The following is a 22,872-nucleotide window of genomic DNA, read 5'->3' as shown; positions in this document are numbered from 1 at the left end:
TTGTAGGCCAATAATACTCCATTCGACGTACTCTATGGAACAGATTTCTACCAGCCTGATGAGCTCCACGTTCTCCTGAATGTGCTTCACCTAATATCTGATTCACCTCCTTTGAATAACAGCACCTCGTTGTAAGATTCTTATAAAGTTATTCATTACACATAATGAATTTCTTTGCTCTTTGCCTTATTTGTAGCCTTTGTGCGGGATCCTCCATTAGGATATCATATTTGAGATAATCCACAAAAGGCTGGCGCCAATCATCAATCGTGATCTCTAAACATGATACGGGAAGTACTTCAGCAATCTCGACATCATCAACAAGCGGTAAGAACCTTCTTTCTTCGATTGTTACTTGTTAAGGGCTCTGATTAGGACAAGCTAAAGCTACAGCCAAACTAGCCAAAGCATCTTCCCTTGCATTTTCTAACCTGGGTATATGTTTAACTTCAATGTCTTGAAATTGCTCCAAAAGTTGTTACGCGCAGCAATAATATGGGAGGAGCTCTTGCTTCTTTACTTTAAATTCTATCGTGAGCTAGTTTATTACTAGCTTAGAATAGCCAAAATTTGCAATGCCCTTATCTTCATTTCCTGAGCTATTTCCATCCCTACATGAGGGCTTGATATTTAACCTCATTACAGGTCGCCATTTTGTTTTGACTAGAAATGAAATGCATTTGATTTAGGAAAATTTCTTATTAAACATTGATAAAGATGGGATAAAGAGAATATTCATCAATTTCATTTGTTTTAAGTTCATTAACATCCCCTTGATCCTTTGATTCAAAGATAGAATGTCTTAATAAAGAGAAAAAGACACAAGTCAAATATAATCAAAATGTAAATTTTGGCAGCATTCCGGCGCATTTTCATCAAATCTCCAGGGGAGATGAGTTGTGTAGGTTTCCCATGCTAAGATTCCTTGGAAATATCCGAAATAGCCTGATCGTCTGTCAAAAATCTCAGCAAATGACTTCCCTTAAAGATAACCCATGTAACTCGTATGGGAGTTGCGCAGCTAACGAGTTGCACAGACCCGCATAACTTGCTATGAATAGCGCATCCCTCCTTCTTTCCTTCTCTCTGCCCTCAATAGTTGTCAAAGGGACTGACCTCTTGAACATCTAATGTCTCAAATGATAGGGTGATGGGGTATTTATAGGCATCCGCACGTGTGACCCCTCAACTCCTATGCCGTGGGACCCACTCCATATCACCGAATCCTCCTTCTCTGATGAGACTTGCGCACCCCAGCACAAACAACTTGAGTCCCGCACAACTTGGGTTCCACACAACTTGGGTCCCGCACAACTTGGCTTCCGCACAACTTAGGTCCCACACAACTTGTACTGCTTTCCCTCTCTTATGCATGCCTTTCTCCAATTCTCTCTCTCTAATCACTTTTGGTACCCCAACAGTGGCGCAAGGAGCCTCTTTCCAACATGTTGTGCGGCATCGCGCAAACACCTTCCCTCCTCACTTTTCCATTGCACGAGGTTGCGCAAACTCCCTCTCTCTCTCTCTCTTGTCTCTTATCATCCTTCCTTCTTTTCCTCCAACCTCATTGTCTTCTAACCAACAACCCTTCAAATGTGGCATGGGGAGGGGTATTTATAGGCACCCTTTTCTTACATAGTGGTGATCACCACCACTTCTTTCTTCATACAACTTCTACCCTCCTTCCTTACATAGTGGTGTTCAACTGTTTTTCCTTAAATAGTAGTTTACAACCACTTCTTCATTAAAATGACACCCATGCACCCCTTTTTACCAAAATACCCTCTTCACTTCTTTTTACCAAAATACTCCCATTCACTGCTTTTTACCAAATACCCTCATTCATTGCTTTCTACTGAAATACCCCCACTCACTGCTTTTTATCAAAATGCACTCACTCACTACTTTTTACCAAAATACCCTCACTCACTGCTTTTTACCAAAATACCCTCACTTATTGCTTTTCTACCAAAATAAGGAGTGAACAACCCTAGGAAGGATCAGCACCATGGAATTCTCTAACCAATGTAATGGACATGCACTGGAATATTTTATGTGCCTCAATAGCTGGTTAGGAATGTATTTTCCTTGGACCTTTGCTGATTCAGAAAAATAGAGAACACTTCTTTTCATTTACTAGCTTTTCAGAGGATATAGAAGTTATCGACAATGATTCCATCTCTTTTGGAAAACATTCGTTCCTTGTCTCCATCAAGTCTATTACTCTTCCATTGAGAAAAGGTAACAAGTTCTGGTGAGAACCATATCATCCCAGCCGATTTGCTCGTCAATTCGGTTTTGATCAGACAGTACCAGAGACTTGCAATATCATCACTAGAACAATGAGAAGTTATGGCATCGGACTATATGACTTGGCTTTGATATGAAGGCAACTTTTGAATGTCAATATTAGATCTCACTTTATAATTCTCAGCTATAACTATCTAGTCCATACTTCTTATTGTTGGATGCGTTGGTGTACCCAGTAGACTATGTCATACATATTCTTCCACTGTATGTAAGAAATTATCAGAAAGACCAAGGTATAGGTTACTTTGAAAGATAATACTTGCGAAGAAAAGAATGCTATTACTCTTAAAAGATGAATAACACTCAATGTTCCTTTAAGGAATTGAAAGAATATAACTGAGTCATCAAGCCTTCTGGAAGAAAATGATAATTCTTTACTATTTTATTCTTTGTCGCCTTTGAGGATTTTACAAGATAATATTTCTTCATTATCAAGAAGGCAAGAGATAAAAAGACCCCGCGGCTCTTGTTGGAAGGATAAATATACTTTTAACTGAACACATTTTGACTGGACATGACTTGACATGAATGGACTTGACTAAACTAGACTTAACTTGACTGGACTTGACTAGACAGTTTCACGGATAGTTTAAGCTCTTGAGTAGTTGGAGCGATCACAATTTAGGCTCGTAAGTAGTTGGAGCAATCACAATTTAAGCTCATAAGTAGTTGGAGCAATCACATTTTAGGCTCGAAAGTAGTTGGAATAGGGTCTTACGCGAATGGCCTCTGTAACTCTCTGGAGTTCACTGGGCATATTGTGGCCGGGGAGTTCACAAACCGCGATCCATCAGAGGGGAATAGTGAAGCTACCGGGGTAATGAACTCGGTGGGATTCACGTACAGGGTTGGCCACAATAACTCTCTAGAGTTTATAGGTCGCGCAAGGTTACCTTTAGGTACCAAATCCAAGGCTGTCAGTCCATCAATAATGGGTCATCTTGCTTCAGAGAGTTGTCCTCATGCGTAACTACTGAAATCAAGCCAGGGATCTGAGGAGTCATCCTGCTTCAGAGACTCACTTTTTCTTTACCTATTAGGTCAGACCCATTCATAAGAGGGCATTTCTTCACTAGCCCTTGTGATGCTATCTGAGACTATACAGACGGCATGGGTCTTATGTGATTGCTTCATTAACTGCCCGCATGGGTGTGAGTGATGCTTTTTACGGGCTTTTTAGGGTCACATGCTTCTCACTGCTACTTGTATGATCTCACTGTATCTCCATCGCCAATGATGATATGTTTTATACGTAGTTGGCTTTATAAGCTCGGCTCCACTACCATACATGATGAATTGCCATCGTTGTCGTAGGACTTATACATGGTTGGCCTTATAAGCTTGTTCCACTGGCGTAAATGATGAATTGTCGTGGTTGACGATATTTATATGCAACATGCTTTATAGGCCCTGATAAAGATAATAAATCGAAATTGATATATCGCCATTACTGATGATATAAAATAAAATTTTATGTGTTAAAATAGTGTATAAGCTTGGAAGTGCTATTAATTTTGACAAATTTAGATAATAAAATGGCCTTTATGTCAACAATATGGTGATGTTGATGACGGCTTTTAACGATTCGGTGATAATCATTGGCTCTTTTCATTGGTGATAATCGTTAACACTTGGTGATAACTGATGATTTGGCGATAATCGGTGATTAACTTAATATGCTTAAACTTTATATCCTGGAAAATCTGCCTTTTATTCAGAATGGCAAAGAATACATCGCATTTACCTTTTGAGGATCTTCCATTATTCTGCTTGTCTTGCCCCTTTTTGACTTGGAAGTATTATGCTGATAATCTTCAAAATCAAAACTGTGATCATCTTCAAGGATAACATATTTTGTGAACTAGGCATTGACGGGTGTATTTACTGATGAGAACTTACTTCTCCAGCGAATATGCTTGTCTTATGGCTTAACGTTTCTTTCTTATTTCATGTCTTCCTTATGATAATTTCACCATCATCAATCATCTTTTGTAAAATATTCTTTAAGACGAAGCAATTCTCAATTCAATGTCCAAGAAAATGATGATAATAGCAATAATCATTTTCACTTATTTTCTTCATTTCCTTTAGACATTTTGGCCATAATAGTTTGATTTTGTCGAATGATTTTGCTGATTGACCGATATAATATTCGTTCAAGAAAAATAATTTTATCAAGATGAATATCCGTAGGCATTCCGATGCCTTATTCATTATGATCCCTGGCTTGATAAGTTCTGTTGATATAATCTTCAGTGATAATATATTGATTATATCGTTTTGGATTTAAACTTGGCCCTAGTCTTATAAGTGACCTTTAATAAATCGCAGTATATCATCTTTGTTGAAGAATATATGTTGAATCTTTTCGTGTCTTAATTGGCATTATAAGCTTGATAATTGTTGATAATTTGGATATAGTTGTCGCTTCATAAATCTTGCAGATAACCGGCTAGGGCTTAGAAATAGTTTTGTAATAGCCTTTTCAAAGTATATAATTTTGAAGATACTTTTAAAGGCCGTTGCAATAATCCAATTATAATAATAACCTTGTACTTGAGCGTCAATGTATAATAACTCCATCACGATAATGATTCTAGCACTTATGTTGACCTGCGAAAATTGATATCGATAATTATCATATCAGGATATCAACAATTACCTTTTTTCGGGATTAGGTAGATTGGAAATTTCGCTCAGATGTTCAGAAGAATATTCAAAAATTTTATCTTTATCTAATTTCTTTATTCATTGATTATTCTTCATGAAGATGTATTATCAGAATATTGCTTGTCCTATCATATATTGCATGTCCATTCCGCTTTTCCTTCTTGCACATAAGCATGACGGACCATGCCACTACTATAATCATGTCTTATTTCTTGAGGAGTTGTTGATACCATGTTGCAAATAGAAATTATATTAACTCATCATTCTTCTCTTTCTATCATATTCTTCCACAAAAATTTCACCATTGTCGATCATCCTTTAGAGTATATCTTTGATGAGATAGTAATTTCCAATCTAATGCCCCAACATTCAATGATAGTGACAATATCCTTTTGCTCTCCTCTTCTCTGTTTCTTTACGGTACATTGACTTTGGTAGCTTAATTTCCCCTCTAGCCAATAGTTGATTCTTCATAGGAAGTATATCTTCTTTTGCAAGTGCCCATTTCTTTCAGGTCTTACATTGTCTACATTTTTTATATCATTGTATGACCTTTCCAATTTTCTTCACCACAATTTCTTTCTGCACTCTGATAATCTTCTTTGTTTTTTTTCTTTGCTAGTGGCGTTGGCTGACATTTCATGAAGATTCTAGTATAGTGACTCTATGTAAAAAGCAGACACTTTTTTCAACCATCTTTTCAAGACTATGAGCCTTGGTAGCAAAATCATGAAAGGTCGGTATATTCAAACCAATAAGTCCTAACGTAATGTCTGGTTTTATGCATTCTATACATAGGTTGACTTGCTCTTCTTCTCTGGCAAGTTATGAGCATAATGCCCCCAGGGTTCTCCATTGACTGATGGATTCATCAACTGATTTGTCTTTTCATTGGTAAGCAGAAGTGAGTTCAGTCAAACTATCTTCTCTGTCGGAAGAGAAGAAGTTTTTCATAAAAATACTATGGATCTATTCCCAAGTATGAATAGATCCTGGGATTAAAGCTGAATACCACCTGAAGGCTTTCCTTATCAGAGAAGAGCTAAATAATCACAAATAATACCGAGGAGCTCTAGAGAAATTTCCCATCATTATTATGAAGTGCATCATATATTTTTTCTGGTGACTCGTCCCCATTAAACTTCTTAAAGTTTAGGTGTTTGAAGTCAGCCGGAAATGGCATTTCTTCTATTTCAGTGGGATAAGGTGTCTAATATCGAAATATTTTATTTTGATTTTGTTCCTTCTCTAGATAAATGGTTTTGGTGACCATCTGTTGGATTTCTTCATGCATTATGATCTAACCAATATTAGGCATTGGTCCTTGAAATCTAACCATTTGTGGTTGTGGCATTTTTACTTGTGGTTCAATGTTGTTCATGACAGTTACTGTTGGAAAATTAGGGACTTCTTCAGCAACATGCTCATCTGGTGAAGGCTGATTAATATCCGCCGACAAGTTTTCTGTTTCTTCATCTTTGATTGTCCTGATAGTGAAGAAGAAAATGATCACTGCATTACTGATGTCGTTGAGGAAGATGAACTATTGTAATATTATGTGACTGAGATGAGGTTGCGCCTCGTGAAATTTCACATAATCGACCCTTTAATTGTATTTGGCAGGATGGTATTCCTTATGGGAGAAGATCGAACCCTTCATCTTTTGGATGTCACTATCATCAATCCTTCATTATGTCGATGCGCCACTGGTGAAGCAGAAACCATTTCAGACATCACCTGACATTACCCATCCTTGATCGCAACTAATTTAACCTTCTCTGGTACTTTCTATAGTAGTGATCCCATATTGTCGATGTAATCTACTGTGAATCCGTTAGGTGTGAAGTAGACAACCATGTTAGTTGGGAGAAAAGTCATTGCAGTCGTGTAAGGATAAAATACTTATTATTTAAATTAGAGTATCAATTATTTTAATTAAATAAAATTTTACTTTATTTTAGAGATGAAGGGGAGGATTTTCCTATTGAGAGTCACCATTTTGGCGTCTATTCGGCGCCAAATAGTGATGAAAGTTCTCTGAATATTTTTTAAGTTATCATTGAATATTAACATTCCTTAGTGGAGTCGCCATTTTGTTTCAACAAGAAACGAAAAGCATTTCGTATGGGGTTTTATCATTCAATAATAACAAAGAAAATAGAAGAACACTCATAATAGATTTCGTTAATCCTGAGTTTCAATCACATCCTCGTATCTCCCTTAATACTGAAACAAAGTACAAATAATCTGTACAAGCTTGAAAGGAGAAACAGTTCAATGGCAATTTTGACAGCATTTCGGCATGTTTTACATCCATCGTAGCGATAGACGAGTTGTGCGGATCTAAAATTCTTGCTTTAAACCAACATACAAGAAGTATATTCTTTAAAAAATGAAGTATAGAGAGAAAAACTGCATTGTACAACAAAGCTCATGTTGTATAGAGGCGCACGACTCACTCGAGTTGCGTGAGTTTTGAGTTATGCAGATCTTGAATTACACAGGTCCGCACAACTCATCTACCCTTCTCTCTCTCTCTCTCTACTCTTGGCACCTCTCTAAAACTTCTCTCCTTCAAATGAGAGGGGGAGGGGGTATTTATAGGCTTCCGTACATGTGGGACCTCAAATCCTGTGTTGTGGACCCCACTTCCCATCATTTTACAAATTTCAATCCATCCATCCCTTCTGGGAGTTGCACAGGTTGGCGCAATTATGATGACCGATGCAACTCTGCCACTTCCTCACACAACTATTCATCCCACGCTACTATTCATCCACGTTATTATTCATCCCATGTTACTATTCATCCATGCTACTATTCATTACAACACTATTCACGCACAACTATTCATCTATGCTCTATCACTGCAGCACTATTCACATGCAACTATTCATCCACTACAGGTTTTGAAGAGAGGGATGATAGAGAGAGGGCTGCGTAATGGGCAGGGCTGCCTATCTTAGATCCTTGATGTGCAACAAACCAAACTCCTGTCGACCCATGCATTATTTGTGCCTCAACAATTATTATATTATTTTTATTATTTTTTAAGTAGTTCATCATCAAATCTACTTTTTCCCTACCAAATTTCATTACATTTTGAGTTATATAAAAATTCTAAAAATTCTAAGAGTACCAGCTATCTGAAACAGATGATTTTGGTATAGTTTCTAAACATCTATTAAATTAACACCCTTTAGTTTTATTTTTATTTTTTATTTATTTTTATATAAAACTAAACTCATCAAGCTTCAATATGGATTTTGAATCACCTCAATCGAAGTTGTAAAAAATATATTTATGAATTTTTGAAGTTAGTGCACTAAAAATGTCAAAATCCAAACGTGCAGAATATTGTTAAACAGCGTTACTCAAAGTAACCGAGTTCCACTTAGTGTAACCAAGCCCTGTTGTCCAGATTTTCTCGGTTTCTCGAGGTTTACTTGGTGCAACTAAGCAGGGCTGCCCCATTTGCCCCAGTTTACTTGATATTTCTGAACCTTGTTGTCCATATTCTTTAAGATTCTCAAATTTCACTTAGTTAGGCGATTTTGGTGGATCTAAAGTCACTCCTTTTGGTCCTAAATATGTTTAAATACACACACACAGACATGCACTCAATTCGATAAATCAAAGGTACTACCCAAGGACATCCAATTCCCAATTGGCAAAAATCAAGGGTGTTACAAGGCTACTACTGCAGATTCATTAAGGACTTCTCCAAGATAGCCTGACCCTTGTCCCAACTCACTCGAAAGGATGTCAATTTTTCCTGGAATGAGAAGGTGGAGGTAGCTTTCTAAGAGCTGAAGGACAAGTTGACATCTGCCACAATCCTCGTACTACTTGAGTATAACACCCTGAACTTTTCAGTACCTGATATTGAAAGTTCTCGAGTGTTATCATAAAATTCAACTTATTATGTACATGTGTACGATACCAATCTAGCTATCCTAACCTTACATCTATTCTCTAATACGAATCTGACCGTTGGGAATAATCTCCATTTATAGATCAAGCAATATGACCATTGATTTTAAGATAGGATCATCATATACCCAAATATTCTCACTTGTCCGTCATAACCAACCGCTCAATCAAATATGCATTGCTGATAGACACATCTAACGGTCCACTTTGGTTTTGGACCACCCGATCATAGTAAACTAGTTACTTAATCTCCACATCCGCTCATACACACATCAAGTTGAGATTCTGATCTGTTCATCTTATTCATCACCTATGACTATGCTTAACCCACCATCAAAACTACAATATGAGGAACTTACACATGTGAACAAGTCACTTAAATTTAATTGTATATATGTTCTACCTCTTGATCACTCCAAAAACCACTTGTGTTCATCTGTGTATAAAACCGACCATACATCCACCTGCATACATGGTCAAAGTACTAACCATCAAGTTCTACTATTTTAACACGTCATCTGACCATCCATCATGTTGTTTGATATATGTACCCTCCCTCAATTAATTTGGTGAATAAATCCTTATCCATAATGATTTATAGATATAAGTTCTTTTATAAAAATTATTTAGAAATGTGCATATAATCATGTAGAACCATTATATTTCACAAAACTCTTAGATCAACAATCATTATGAAAATGCCATTAACATAGACCCTTGAATTCTAGATCACATGGTTCCCATGATCTGTTTGATGTGAAATTTTATATCATGTCTATATATCATAAATTAAGTATAGATGTCAAATTTTAGCCCTTAAATCATTGTAAAAGTGATCTAATTGACAAATCAGCCCCTTAACAATTGATTTTCATGTCCATCGAGTGAAGAAATCTTATGAGTAGTCGTAGTAGGATAGTTTCCTTCATATGAATGACCTGGATTGCCCATCATATGAACCAAGTGTGAAATATGAAGACCCCACTTTGGTAAGCTTTTCCTTAGGCGCGAAGTTATCTTTTGAAGGCCTACTAACTCCTTATAAATCTGGATCTTCAGATTTAACCACTTTTTGCCGTCCATCGAAACTCAAACTTGGACCACACTTTGGCCTCACATAACTATGATATCATATAAAATTTAAACCCCGATCTATGATCCTACACCGTTGAACACTAAAGCCCATTCCTTCCTTTTGAAGCAAAAGGTGATATTTTAGTTATAGACTTTTCCCATCATTTATCAACCACCAAATTCTATTTAACCTTTACCTATCTTAACTACACATTTCACACAAAATTGGGCCCTGATCATTGAACATAGACCATTAATTAAGATCAAGACTGTTATAGCACCCGCTAGGAGAAATTTCAAGATAAGCTTAGCTATGGCTCAGATCTACTTCATACTTGGGCTCATGGGCCAACATGACTTAACACGACTGATGATGGAATGGATTTCTCGAAAACCATCATAGTGGACCCCACTTGTTCCATACGACAGAACTGGAATATATAACTTCCGCCCGCTCTAACAGCATGGTAAAAACCGTGCCCACAAAGAATACTCCACGCTAAAACTCCTAGTTTTTTAATCTACCACTAATTTAGGCCATTCAATCTCCAAATGGGAGAGTTTCGATCCTTCCCAATAGGGAAAGGAGATAGGGAAAGCGAGGAAGGCACGGTGTTCCACTGTTTTTCATGCAACACAAACCACGTTGTGTGGAAATATTCTTCTTTCCTTCTTCCACAACCCATCCAACAGATACATCCTGGCCATCAATCCTATGGGCTAGGGAGTATCAGATGGAAAATTTGGACCACCCATAATGATTTCCTTGAAGAAATATGGGTAGGAACAGACTCTGTCATTGAAGCACCCATCATCTTCTTTAATTTAATGTCAACCGTGTGGTCTTGAGAAACCTTGATCAGGCAACCAGATACATCAAAAAGGTAGGCCCCACAAATTTGAACAAACTCCCATTGCTCTCAGCCTAATCATCCAGCAATACCTCACCCAAAACAAATCCAATTCAACGTTTCTTCGCCATGCGCTATTCCACCATGCGCATGTTACAATTCCAGCGGGATGTGAGGTTCTTTCCACACGGTAAGATCGGTTGGGATCCCTATAAGAGACCATCCAATCTAGGAGTAATAGCCAGATGATTTGGGAGAAAATCTAGGCAAAGTGTAGAGAAAGAAAAGAAAGAGAAATAAATGAGAGAGAGAGGGAGAAAAGAAGGGAAGATCTGGCTTGAAATTACGGTAAGACCGCTTTAGTAGAAGTCGGAATAGGTCAAAGTGTCCTAGAGGGGGTGAATAGGACTTTATAAACTTTTCTAGATAATTAAAATCCTATCTTGATCTAATGCACAACTATCAAGATATTCTCACATTAACTCTAATGGCTTCCCAGCTAAGTAGATGATCCAATCACAAGACTATTCAATATTCAACCAATATATAGCAATTAGTCTATGATGGATGAACTAAGTGACAAGGTGTGTGACATGTGATTAGCAGTTCTAAACATTCATGTTATCATGTTTCTTGTAATCATTCAAAGCAAGCATAATAAAAGAATATACAAGTATCAATCCCAAACACAGTCGTTTATAGTGGTTCGACTATGTGCCTACTCCACTCCCTGTGGACTTACTCAATCCTTGAGTGTACCGAGTTTCACTAACAGAGGTTTAAAATCAGGTTCACCTCTAACCTTCACAACCTACACAAGGTTGACTCTACAACCTACACAAGGAACCTAGACATGCCTACACAAGGCATAAGTTTATGCCCTACACAAGAGCAAAGGTCTACACACAGCACCTAGGTTTTATGTGTAAGTGTTATAGTTGATTGCTCCTTTGTTTTGTCAAAATTTGTGGTGCCAAAAACACTATCAATGTCTTGTGTAGCATGAGAATATTTATATGTTCAAGGCACTGCATCACAATGCTTCAAGTTGAGAATGAAGCTCTACTTCAAGATACGCAAGGTCAAGTACATTGTCCACTCCTGTAAGCTTCAAAGCCCAGAGTATTTCAAGAGCTACAAGAGCTACATTAAAAAACAAGTTCTTGTTCAAGACTCAAATACAACTCAAGATCAAGTACAACTCAAGACTAGAGTACAAATAAAGTACAATATGAAGTATAATTCAAATCCAAGCTTTAGAAGATCTTATATTCAAGCTACATCAAGTATAGAGATCTTAAGTTTCATAATCTTCAAAGGTCAATCATCATCTGAAGAAATGAAGACTCAATGTCCATACTTCACATTTAAGGTATGAATGACCTTAGACTGACCTTAGGGTAGGTCATTTTAAATACATAAGTCAATTGAATCTTTTTATAAGTGTTTGGTCTGTTCTAAGACTAGTCCTGGACTTTGTTCGACTAGTCCTAGAACTGGCTCGACCAGTCTAAGAAATTCCAAGACCAGTCTTAAGTTATTACAAATTTTCAAAATTTTTTGGTTGAGCTATGACCAGTCCCGGAGTCTGCTCAACCGATCGTGTAAATAGGGTCGACTCATCCAAGACCAGTCCAGCAGCTACGACTCAAACTAAAACAACAAATTTTGGTTTCTCATAATCAGTCGTGTGTAAGTCACGACCATTCATGGAGGGTTCACGACCGGTCGTGGACATCCTATGACCAGTCGTGGAATGGTTTTATCCAATTGCGCTGAAAATTTCAAAATACTGTTGGTCATACGACCAATCATAGTGTCCATAGGACCGGTCGTAGACGTGATTTTTGTAACTATAAATAGAGCACGAATTTCAAAGTTTTATCATCCGATCCAATCAAATTCAAGTAAAATCAAGGCATCACTCTGATAGATAAGTTTGTGTTCTTTTTAAGCTACATTGTGCATATTTAAATTTCTCTTTTGTTAGCTTTTTATATTTGATTTTGTTTCTGCATTCCAATCTGATTTGAAAGAGGAATTGGGATATTCCACTTCTTAGAATCAAAATCAAATAGATCTAGCCCAACTTGATTTAATTTAAAATCAATTAGAACTTAGAACCATTTCTTAAGTGAGTATTGGACATTGAACTTCTATATTTGAACTTCTACTCTGATTTGGTTCTTTCGTGCAGCTACAAAAGGAGAAATCCAAGTATTTTACATATGTGTAAATCTTCTATGCTTTTGGTATCTTTGAGATTAAGCCAGAAAAATCTCTAAGTGTCGGTTATCTGAGGAGAGCCAGAAAACTCAGAGTGTGGAGTTTTTGAATTGTGTAAGCCCATTTGAAAGACACAATTGTGAAGGTTTTAGGTGAACATGAGAAACCTATTTTCATAGTGAATGCTAATATCTCCTGTGTGAGGATATTAGGAGTGGAGTAGCAAATTGTGTGGCTATTGTTTAACAGTTGGTGTACACACAGGCAAACTACTATAACTCTTTGTGTTTTATGGATATGTGATTTATTTTTTATATCTTTTATCATTCAAGTTTGTGGGATGCATGTGTGGATGTGAATGTAATAATATTTTCATTTCAAGCATTGTGGGGAATGTTGTAATAGTTTAGACTTCCATTCCTGCTATTTACTTTTATTCCTCTTTGGTTTGAGATATTGATACTTAAACCGTTCTAGTAAGGTTGTCTTGCCATAAACCCTTAGTTTTTATGGTGCAAGCTTGTCCTTAGAACAACATTTGTATCAACCTCTCAAGACTAGAATTTTGAGGTTGCTTTACATTTCTATACTGTGATTTGTTTAAAGTGATATCTTTCCTTTATTCATTTAAATTTCACTATTATAGTTTTAATTTGGCATAGTCTTATTCACCGCCCCTCTAGGACATATAGCTTGGCCTTTTCATTTTGCCCTACACAAGAGCAAAGGATCCACACAAAGAACCTCAATTTTAGGCTACATAGGCTAAGGATCCACATAAGGAACCTAGGTTTTATGCCACACAGGCTAAGGATCCATACAAGGAACCTAGGTTTTAGGCTATACAGGCCAATGACCTACACAAGGGACCTAAGTTTATGCCCTACGTAAGAGCAAGGGTTAATACACAACACCCAAACGTAGTCTCCCATTGGAGGCCTTCTATGAAGACTTGAAAGTGTGAGAACCACCTGTTACCCAATCCTACACAAGGAATGATCAACAAGGTCTCTGGACTCTAGTTACTTACAGATAAGCAGATGAGTCCCATTTATGCACGTTGATGAAGATCTCCTCCTTGATGATGAAGATTCTTCAGCTCCCTTGATCCACAACACTTGATGATTCTCTAATGAATACGATGGGCTAGGTCAAGGTTATGTTGGAATCCTACTCTAATAAATGTTTACCTAATTAGTGAAGGAGTGATTCCAAGCTTTCAACATTAAAGGAATCCCAGCTCAATGATTTTCCATTAAGATGGTAGCTGGATGATCCTTGAATGGGAAGTTCATTCATCAATCCACTCTTTTAAATATCATTGATGAGGGTGGATTGAAGGATGAACTTCCATGAGAAAATGAGCTTAGGGTAGGCAATATGTAATTACTCTCTCAAAGCTCTCTCTATTCTCTCACTATGCAACCAAGAACAAGCTCTCCTTATATAGGAAAAAGTTCTGATGGAAATAAAGCTGTCAGTTTCTGATAGAGTTTGATGTCATCAAACCGGATTCGATGTCATCAAACGTATACTTTCGATGTCATCGAATATCAGTTCGATGATACGAACTCAATTAGAAACATATTACGGAAACTTTTGATAAAAGATTATGGAGATCGAACCTGATTCGATTTCATCGAGATTTGAACTCCGATGTTATCAAATCAAAGTTTAATTCCTCGACATTATAAACACAAGATCTTGTTGGACATATAAAGGGTGGATTACGATGTCATCAAGCCTAATTTGATGTCATCAAAGTTCAAAGTTCGATGTCATCGAATCCTAAATCTATTCATCGATCTTTTCTGAAGATATTCCTTGAAGGCTCGCTGGACATTCTTTTGTCTTATTTCGATGTCATCGAGTATTCCTTGATGTCATTGAAGTTTAAATACTGATGACATCGAGTATAGTATCGATTCCTCGAACATTTCAGATGATTTTCCTGTTGAGCTTAGTGGACCGAAACTAGTCCAAATTCGATCTCATCGAACCCTTTTTGATGTCATAGAGATTTGAATTTCGATGACATCGAAGCTTGTTTGATTACTCGAGCAATATCAGACTTTTTTCCAAAGGATTTGCTAGATAATTCTCTAAGTCTTTTGATGTTATCAACTAGCCTTCGATGTCATCAATTACGGATGTTCGATGTGATTGAAGGTATATTCGATCTATCAAAAATTTTGTCCATATACTTTGTGGTTGCTGGACACAAAATGTCCCAATTTGATGTTATCGAAGCCTGTTCGATGTCATCAATATTGAGTGTTTGATGTCATCGATGAAATCTCGATGTCATCGAACTGAGCTGAAAACTTAGAAAATTTTCCTGGTAAGAATAAGCTTTTAGTCTTTTAACTGAAATGTTGTTCTAAGGATTTTAATGATTTATTTACTTGGGTGTTTTGGGACAAGGGATGTGAGGCTAAATATACCTTTGATGGCTCGGAAGACACATCTTGATGAGGCAATGACTTGAACAATCTTCTTATGGGGCTCACTTGACTCATCAACTCAACCTTCACGCCTATTGACAAACCAAGGCACTTTCAATCTCCCCCTTTGTCAATTACGTGATAAAAACAGAAAACACCTACAAAAATACCTAAAACAACATCCTAAATTGTGTGTACATGAACTTTACACAATTTTACAAATGATCTATTTGAGTTCACACACACAAAATGAAGTCTTCATATAGATGCTCCCCCTATCTCCTTGCAGCTGCTCCCCCTATCACCTGTATCACCATCCATATAAACCATACATAATTGTTCTTATGATGGGATTTGTTCTCCCCCTTTTTGCCAGTCATTGGTAAAGGTTAGTATATACCTATAGCAGATCGATTGACTGAAGTTGCAATTAAAGAAATTGGGAGAAACAAGGCAATAGGAGAGCTATGATTTCTTATTTAAAAGCATGGGAGCATATCTTCAAAAGACAAGATAAATTCTAGACAGATATGCATTATAAAGCATGAAATCACCATACCACACACAATAAACCACTTCTATGGGCATATAATAAACAACAAGTAACCAATCACCATTTCTCACATAACATTCATCCCATACTCAATTAATATAAAACTCTAAAAGATCATCATTAAATAATAGGAGCAATGAAGCAGACTACCCAAGCTTGACAGAAAATAAGCATTAAAAATATATATATCATCCAGTCCATCCATGGGCACACATAATATCAAACAAAAATCATCTAGCCCATTCTTAGGCACGTTTACCCAAAGAAAAAAAAATCCAACCATTTTGCCCAGTCATGGGCATACAAAAAAAATGTCACCAAGCATATAGGCATGACTATGGCGCCTGAGTCTAACCGTTTGTAAGCAATTCAACAATTTACTGTGTAGTATGTTGTACTACAGTATCTCCTCGACTCCTGTTAGGCGCGCCTCACATTGGTAGAGACGGTCTTCAATATCGGCTTGTCCTCTCAGCAGCTGTCGTCCAAGTTCGTTCTGATTAAACCTTTGGTGATTGACAGACTCTGGACTATTGATGGCGTGTGATTCAAGCCCCATAGAGTCAGGCACTGACTTTCTTCAGTACCCTAAGTTGGTAGGGGAGGACTATCCAATCGATGGGAGGTAGTCAGGAACAATAGCTAAAGAGTATAATGATTGAAACGTACCTCTGGTTGTACCACATCAGATGTGTATGGTAGGCCCAAGAACTTCGCCAGCTTACAAATGAGAGATGGGAAAAGTAGTGTGGCAAGGTCTTCGCCTTTGACAATGCGAATCAACTGTCCTAAGATGAGGGTATGTAGGCATACAGGGATCTCTAGATAGACATCATACAAGACGTTGAGCATGAAAGGAGAGAGATTTCTTCACAATATGTCACATGGATACACATTGGTACCAAAAATGTCATGCATGATCTTGTAGGTGGGCTCAAGATGGTTAACATGAAGAAAGTTTCCTCAGTTCTAGGAATAGTAAAACCTTTACATAGAGCACATGTTATCTCTCCCCACACTCCTAAGGCATTCAGATTGCGTTCGGTGACCGGTACTCGTGTAACTTCCACATCCAACGCGAGTTCGAGTAGCACCAGATGGATGATTTTGTTCTAATTCCCAACCCTAGGACTGATGCTTCGTGGATCTTCACAAATGGAATGACAACATTGAAAGAACTAGTGGATCTGATCATACTGATAGGTTCCACCCAGTTTTAATATTTTCTACCATCCGATTATTTCTAGCATTAGGTCTATACCCTATGGTTCAATGTAGCTGTGAAGAACAACACGGTCAACAATAGTGGCCTTCTCCCATGCTCGGCATTTGAGACGAGACCCATGTGCTACCATCTTGTTCTTTCTGGATTTTCTGCCTTTCGAAGATTCATCAAGGATTTCCTTACCTTTTCCTTTCACCATCTTGCTTGAGATAGATGGAGAGGGGATGACAAAAATCCAGAGAAAGTTCTAATTTGGATTTTCTGAACATCCGCTGATTTTTATACAGAGTTCATCGATGACATCGAAGCTAATTCGATGTCATCGCTCAGGGACTCATAATGACATTGAACTCTGGTCCGATGACTGTTGGGAGGAACCAAGGGTTTTTCCAACGTTTCATATTCCCAATGACTTCGATGCAATAGAAGCTTACTCGATGTCATTGAGTGTGTCAAAATTTTGAAAAATCTACTTGTTTATCGTATTTGACGTATAGGTGGGCAATGGTTGATATACGAAGGTATGCCTATTTTGCATATGCACATACCGAGCAACATTGCTTCCATGTTCCTTTTTAAAAGGGAGGACCTTAGTCCTCAGATTTGCAAATCTAGCCAATTTTTCTTTTGTGTATCTCATCAGATTGTACATACTCCAATTGATTTTTGGAGATCACAAATTCTATTTGCATCAAGTGGCTTTGTTAGGATATCAGCAAGTTGTCTTTCTGTTGACACATGATCCAACACAATGGTCTTGTCTTCAACAAGCTCTCGAATAAAGTGGTGTTGGATGTCAATATGCTTGGTCCCAGAATGTTGAACTGGATTTTTTAAGATGTTGATGGCACTTGTGTTATCACAGAACAGGGTCATCGTGGATTGCTCAATCTCGTAATCCAACAACATTTGTTTCATCCAGAGGAGTTGTGCACAACAACTACCTGCTGCGATGTGTTCGGCCTCGGCAGTGGACAGAGATATCGAGTTTTTTTTCTTGCTCTGCCAAGATACCAAACAATTTTAGATATAGAATAACCTACCACTGGTTGATTTACGATCATCTATATTTTCAGCCCAATCGGCATCTGAGTACCCAGTAATAACGGTTGAAGTTTCGAAAGGGTACCACAAACCGAAGGTGCTTGTTCCAACCACATACTCGATGATTCTTTTGACTGTTACCAAATGTGATTCCTTTAGATTTGTCTGATACCAGGCACATGCACCAACGCTAAAGGCTATATCTGGACGACTAGCAGTGAGATACAGTAAGCTCCCTATCATACTGTGGTACAGATGTTGGTCCACACTCTTGCCATTTATATCTTTGGAGAGTTTGAGTGTGGTACTCATAGGAGTATGCTAGGTGCCGCTAGATTCAAGTCCAAATATATTTACTAAGTCTTTTGCATATTTGGACTGATATACAAATATTCCATTATGCATTTGTAGCCCCAAAAAGAAATTCAGCGCACCAACCATACTCACTTCAAATTCAGATTTCATGAGTTCGGCAAAGCTGTGAGAAGTATCTTCACACGTAGACCTAAACACAATGTCATCCACAGATTTTAGCAATAAGTAATGAATTCTCTATCTTTTGTATGAATAATCTTTTATCAACACTACCCCTATAGAAATGATGGTTTAAAAGAAATTGCGTTAAGCGTTCATACCATGCACTAGGTGCCTATTTACTTGGGGTCTGAAAATCCCTTAGGTTGTTCTACATACACTTCTTCCTTAAGTACCCCATTTAGAAATGCACTTTTAACATCCATTTAGAACAATTTGAACTTTAACACACATGCAATAGACAATAGAATCCTGATTGACTCGAGGCAAACCACAGGGGAAAATGTCTCATCAAAGTCAACACCCTTTATTTGTGAGTAGCCTTGTGCTACTAATCTTGCCTTATTCCTGATTACATTCCCAAACTCATCGGATTTGTTCTTGAAGATCCACTTAGTTCCAATGATGTTTGTATCATTTGGCTTAGGAACCAGTTGTCATACCTCATTTTTCATAAATTGTTGAAGTTCTTCCTGCATAGCATCGATCCAGTATTCATCTTGAAGGGCTTCAGCAATATTTTTGGGCTTAATCTTTGAGGTGAAGCAAAGATGTTTATAGATGCTCTCTATCTAGTGTCGAGTTCTTACGCCATCATAAGGATCACCAATGATTTGATTGAGGGGATGGTCCTTAATGGTGGGTAAGTTGGTTGATGGTTGAGGTTTATTAGAGGAGGGAATTTTGTTATTTGATTTACCTAGAATGCATGAATCCACATCATCCTCTAAGTCATTCAAGGGACTTTCTTCTTCACGTGGCTGATCATCAACAACCACATTGATAGACTCTTGAATAGTGAGAGTTCTCAGATTGTATACTCTATAAGCACGACTATTCAGGGCATACCCTAGAAAAATGCCATCGTCATTTTTAGACTCAAACTTTCCTAGATGTTCTCTGTCTTTAAGAATATAGCATTTGCTACCAAAGACTCGAAAGTATTTCACACTAGGTTGTTTTCCATACCATAGCTCGTATGGTGTTTTATTTAATCCTGCCCTCAGATATACTCTATTTATTATATAGCAGGAAGTATTGATAGCTTCAGCCCAGAAACTCTTGGCCATATCTTTTCCATTCAGAATTACGGAGCCCATCTCCTGTAGTACCCAATTTTTTCTTTCCACAACTCCATTTTGCTGTGGAGTTTTTGGGGCTGAGAATTCGTGCTAAATCCCTTTCTCATCACAATATTTTTGAAATCGATCATTCTCAAATTCACCACCATGATCACTCCTGATACTGTTTATGCAGTATCCTTTTTCATTCTGAACTCGTTTGGCCAAAATCATAAATTCATCAAATGCATCAAATTTTTCTTAAAGAAAAATGACCCAGGTAAACCTAGAGTAATCATGTACTACCACTAAAAAATACCTTTTTCTACTATGACTCTCAACTTTGGTGGGGCCCACTAGGTCCATGTATAGCAAGTCTAATGGCTTGGATGTTGCTATGGTGGTTGACTTTTTATGTCTAACTTTTATTTGTTTGTCTTTTAGACAGTCACCACATACAATTTTTTCTTCTTTCCTAATCTTGGGAAGTCTTCTAACCAAATTATTAGAACTTAGTTTGGCTAGGTTTCGATAGTGGACATGTCCCAATCTTTGGTGCCACAGCTTGGACTCATTCTTCATAGCCATATGACATTTTGTGGACAGTACATTTTCCTTACTAGTTTCTATGACATAACAATTGTCACTCGTACGTAGACCTTTCAGGATAGGTTTTCCTGAATGATCTAAGATTTTACACACATCTTTTGAGATCGTAACCAGATGCTCTTTGTCACAAATTTGGGAAATACTGAGGAGATTATGTTTTAAACCTTCTACACACAACAAAAAGTAATGAATTCCAGCAACCAGATGTTCTTTGTCACAGATTTGGGAAATGCTGAAGAGATTACTCGAACAATATCAGAATATTTTTCAAAAGATTTGTTGGATAATGCTCTAAGTCTTTCGATGTTATCGACTAGCCTTCGATGTCATCAATTGTAGATGTTCGATGTCATTGATTACAGATGTTCGATGTCAGCAAAGGTATAATCGATCTATCGAAAATTCTGCCAAAATACTTTGTGGTTGCTGGACACAAAATGTCTCAATTCAATGTTATCGAAGCCTATTCGATGTCATTGATATTAAGTGTTTGATGTCATCGACGAAATCTTGATATCATCGAACTGAGCAGAAAACTTAGAAAATTTTCTTGGTAAGAATAAGCTATCAGACTTTTAACTCCTCTGTTGTTCTAAGGATTTTAAGGATTTATTTACCTGGGTGTTTTGGGACAAGGGTTTGAGGCTAAATATAACTTTGATGGCTCAGAAGACACATCCTAATGAGGCGATGACTTAAACAATCTTCTTCTGGGGCTCACTTGACTCATCGACTCAACCTTCACGCTTATTGACAAACTAGGGCACTTTCATGGCTGAGTGTATTTGAGTCATTGCTAAGTTCGGTGCAGGTCCAAGCATCTATATCTTTATCTTTTCTTTTTCTTTTTGCTTCTTTTCCATTCCTTTCGAATACTTTCTCATCTTTTGCTTCTTCAGCAATAGAGGAGGCACATCCCAATGTGTCAAACTGAATCGACTAGGTGAACAACAAGCCTAGAATCTTAGAAGAAATTCTAAGTGAAAACTCGTAAAGAAACCATAGTCTAAAGAAGGTTTCCACAGGATTCAGTAAATCTAACAGCATTATAGATCAAGTTTTAACCTTAACCATTTGAGTTTTGTGAATTAGGATAAGACTTAACCTAAAAGCATGTCTCTTGACATTTAAATCTGGTAATGGGCGACAGACTACTAAAGGTAAGGGATTCCTTTAAGCTTACCTTAATATAAGTTAATGTGATTTATCTTGTCTTTTACATGCTTTCATGTTACTATGAATCTTCCTTGCAATTATTTGATTTACCATCATCAATTATTTACCTTTTGGGAATTCTCGTATAATGTTAATTATGAGTGATCTTCGTTATTTTATGTGGGACGATGGATACAAGCCTTGCCCTTACCTTTATCAATTTTGTTGAGTTAGCCCTTGCTGCCCTCCTCTCTGTTGAGTTGGTCATTGCCACTCTCCTCCTTGTTGAGTTAGCCATTGTTACTATCCTCTTTATTGATTTGGCCATTACCACTCTCCTCTTTATTAAGTTAGCCATTGTTACTTTCCTCCTTTATTATGTTAGCCTTGTGTTATCTACCTTTATGGCTTGGGCATGTGTCATGGAATTCTAAAGCTCCTATGATTCAAATGATTTCCTCTTTGATGTAAGTACTGTAAGTGCTAAAATGATTAAAGCACACTTTAGTTGTCAAATTTCGTATATTTAAAACAACTTGTCAAGAAATCTTCAAGTCTAGTCCAAGATTAAGAGAAGAACAAGTTTAAGTCTGGTCCAAGATCAAGAGAAGATCAAGCTTAAGATCAACTAATGTTCTAGTAGAAGATCAAGCTCATAAGACAATATGAAGTAACTAATCAAGTTCAAGACAAAGAAGTTCAATTATTTCACACATTTAGGTAATATACAACCCTAGAAAGACCTTAAGTTTAGGTGCTTTTAAAAATTATTTAAATTGGATTTTTATACTTGTGTATGTTTGGAATTCAACTAGCCTAAGATTTGGTTCAACTAATCTGAGTTTTCTCGACCAATCCAAGTTCTAGTTGAAGTAAAATAGAATTTTTGCTACAAATTCAACCAGTCGAATTTTCTGTTCAACTAGTCGAAGACTGATCTTCGACTAGCCAAAGGAATTTTGATTCAAAGTCCAACAACTAAATCAGTTCAAATTTTGGGATCTTCAACCAGTCAAATACCACAATTGACTAGTCGAACAGAGCTCTTCGACTAGTCAAACTAGTCCTCGGGCTAGTCGAAGATTAGATAAATCTTATCCCACTCAAATCTAAAAATTCATTGAACAGAATCCAGTGCTCGGGCTAGTTGAAGACTGCCTCGAGCCAGTTGAAGATTCAACTT

The sequence above is a fragment of the Magnolia sinica genome, chromosome 2 (assembly GCF_029962835.1).
Source record: "Magnolia sinica isolate HGM2019 chromosome 2, MsV1, whole genome shotgun sequence".
Classification (NCBI taxonomy): Eukaryota; Viridiplantae; Streptophyta; class Magnoliopsida; order Magnoliales; family Magnoliaceae; genus Magnolia; species Magnolia sinica.
The sequence above is the reverse complement of the archived record's forward strand: the minus strand, read 5'-3'. Positions refer to the sequence as shown.